The sequence below is a fragment of the Mus pahari genome, chromosome 7, assembly GCF_900095145.1.
Source record: "Mus pahari chromosome 7, PAHARI_EIJ_v1.1, whole genome shotgun sequence".
NCBI lineage: Eukaryota > Metazoa > Chordata > Mammalia > Rodentia > Muridae > Mus > Mus pahari.
Genome location: NC_034596.1, coordinates 42,513,603 through 42,516,960, shown reverse-complemented (window position 1 = coordinate 42,516,960; position 3,358 = coordinate 42,513,603). Strand labels below are relative to the sequence as shown.

General features: G+C 36.7%; 1 pseudogene; it reads right to left on the bottom strand.

The window, feature by feature from the left end:
- Nucleotides 1-2,014: 2,014 nt before the first annotated feature.
- Nucleotides 2,015-2,178, bottom strand: LOC115064505 (annotated as a pseudogene).
- Between the last annotated feature and the right edge of the window lie 1,180 nt (nucleotides 2,179-3,358).

Sequence of the window (3,358 nt, the reverse complement as noted above, 5' to 3'; positions counted from 1 at the left end):
CATCCTTTAGTCACTGCATCTAGCCCAGACAATCTTTAGCAATTAAGATCTGTTTACTTCCAGAACCAAAGAATTTCAGGAGACACTGAAGTAGGGAAGGAAAAGTAATGATCTACGTTGGAGCTGAGATTTTAAGTTCATATATAGAGCAAAAGAAGACAGAGCAAGATGACAAAAAGACATTAGCATTCCTAATCAGGTAAAGAACTGAATGGACAGAAATGTAAAAGCTGTGTGATCTGAACAAATGCACTTCAAGAAGAATAGATCTGGTTCTTAATTTACTAAGGGTGCTAGAAAAATCACCCTAATCACTTATCTGTATCAACTTGAAGATGAGCCCTGTTAGAATATCCTGCATCCTTTGTGTATGTATGTAATTGGAACTACTCCTTCAAAGCACCCTGAGAGAGACCAACGTGACTGGAGCCACCTGAAATCAATTTTCTCTCCACAGCAGACAAATTTTCTCTACAGGACTTTAGGATGGTAATGAAAGGAGCTGCTTAAGAGAAACTCTGTTTTGTTCTAGATGAATTTTGCATATACTATAACTATAGTTTGGTAGATGTAAATATGATAAGTACTTTAATTTAAAGGTGGGTATTGGCTTAAAGGAGTCAATAAAGGAATCTCTCTGCATGGTTTTCCTGGGTCTAGTGGGTGGTAAATAGGAAGGACAAATTTGAAGATTAAGGTTACAAATTGCTACAAGAAACCTCTTATAAAGATTCTATGTAGTGCTGGAAAAGAAAAGGCAAAATAGTCTTACCTGGCTGCGAACCTTAAGAACAACAACAACGAAAAATCTGATAGGCAAGATGTGCCTACTTATGCAGTTATGTTAATATTTTTGTGAGGGTAACCAAATGTTCTCTGACTTGAAGGCCTACCACCCAGGAAGTAATTTACCTCTGATACTCTAAACATTGCTGAAAAATTGTAAAAGTAAATTTCTGAACCCTGGCTGGTTCTTCTCAGCTGTTCTGGTCTAAACTCCTCACCAAGCTGACTGATTCTAACTGGCTTCTTGTGGAACTTCTACTTTGGCCTTCCCCCTTACATTTTTCCTACTTTGTATTGAATAATACAGTTAATACCATATTTTCAATATTTTACATTAGCATCATATAGTGTTTTTATCATTCCAGATTTCTGGAAAAATGACTTGAGCAAAATGGCTATTTCAATTTCTTCTGTTCAGCATTCTGCTAAAAATTCCAACACGTGAATATACTCCTGCCTCTAAGGAAAACAGGCCTGTCCAAATGGTATCTCCTTGTGCTTGTCTTCGAGTATCTGAGACAGAGGGAGTTCTATGTCATCACCATATCTCATAATCAAATATTACCAGAGTTCTTTGACATAGTAAGAGATGAATTTCTTTTTCTTTTTCTAATAATTTCCAGTCTCTGAAGGCAAGGGACCTCAGTGCTCAGCTGTGGTTTCAAAACTCTAGATTAATGATCTGTTGGGTAATAGAGATAAACGTCTGGATTCCTAGATTACATAAACCATCTGCTCTTCTCCCCAGTGCACTGCAAATAACCTGGGAAGCACAAGTCATCGATGTGCCTTTTCAGATTAAGACCCAGTTGCCAAAGGTAATAAAGAGAAAGAAGCACAAATAAATGTAGCTTACTCCTAGCTAGAAACGTTAAGGTGGGAGCTTTGGCTCATTCTTATTTTCAGTTATTAGGCTATTTCCTTAATTAAGATAATAAGGACCAAGGAAAAGTGATAAAGTGAAAATAAAAGTCATTTGTTGCATAGCCTTTCTGTCAGTATCAGTCATGGAGTGGAAATGCCACCCCAGGCACATCAGATCAAACTTATGGCATGGGCTGCAGGAACCTACTGGTCTCCCTCAACAGAAACTAGACAAAATTATACTTTTTTGTTAAACGAAGGTAGCAGATGATGGCAGGTCTTCTGTTTGTTAATTGAGTAGATGTGCTTCCAAACAGGATGGTACACACTAGTGTAGAATTAGGGTTCAAATAAACAAAAAGATGTGGTGCCCAAGCCTCCCAAAAAACTGTCATGTTGGAAACCTTAGACAACAAAGTGCATATAATCAAATCATGTGAAAAATAAAGCCACAAAACTATGAATTTTACGACAGCACAAGTAAATCAGGTTCTACACTTGATCTTAGCCAAAAGGCCGAGAAGCAATATAAATCAGGTTCTTATGGGAAAAAAACAACAACAGGAAAATAGAAACAAAATGAAATGTCTTTGAGTATACATACAGTTCATTCTTTTAAATTATCGTCTTTCTTTCCTGCATGCTTGATTGATGCAACAGAATAGACTTTCCCATTTCCCTGATGCTCTGACCTTTCTCACATCTTCCTAGCATCCCACACCACTGTCATTCTCTTTTTTAACTTCACCACTTTTCCTTATATTAGTTCAGCAAACATACAAGAAGTTTAGAGCTTTCTTGAATATCATGTTGTTTCTTCTATTAAAGGGATACTTGTAGGTAGGAACAAGAGTGGATTAAATTAAGATGGTGCATACAGCATAATTGTCATCAGGAAGGTGATGGATTTTCTTGATCACTGCATTTGTCTCCAGGATTGTATTTTCTATGGTCTATAAAGCAGTATGTGTTGAAGAAATATCTGATTCAGTGAATGGATGAGTGCGTGAGAGAGTTACTGAGAAGAGAAAGAGTGGATCTCTTTTAGGTAGACAAAATTCTACCGAAAAACATTTCAAGGCCTAAAAATATTTAAACATTATAGACCATACAGAGTTAAAGCAGGAAAGAAAAGAAGGGACAGGATGATATCAGTACATCATCCTGCAGTTTCATCAGCATCATTGATGGTTTTGGCACCATCAGTACCAACACAACAGAAGTGTATGGAAAGTTCACATGTTAAAGTGTTTTGATGAATACTGTAGGTGGAAAAAGTAACCAGTGCTACAGTAAATCCATCTGAATTCCCTTCATATTGACCAGAAGTATCAATAGCTATGTCTGCACTTCCTTTCTCTTATATTCAGCCCTTTCTTAGATCACAATTAAATTGCAAGTTTGGGCTGCATGCTTGATTTATGTGACAGAATAGACTAGAAGTTTATGGTAAGTAAAAAGATAACTTACATGAATAAAAATAGTGTGGGTATATAAGCAGAGCAACAAATACACATACATGTAATTTTATATGAAAACTAAAGTTGGAAAAAGAGTTGTTTAGGGGAGGGAGGGTGAACAGGAATAGAGGTCTCTACTAGAATAGGATTTTGAAAGCTCAGCACTAAATCAAACTTCCCTAGTCATAAGTTCCCTTAAGTTGAGCTCTTTAAAGCAGTCCATTAACAATGATACAGATCTTGTGCCA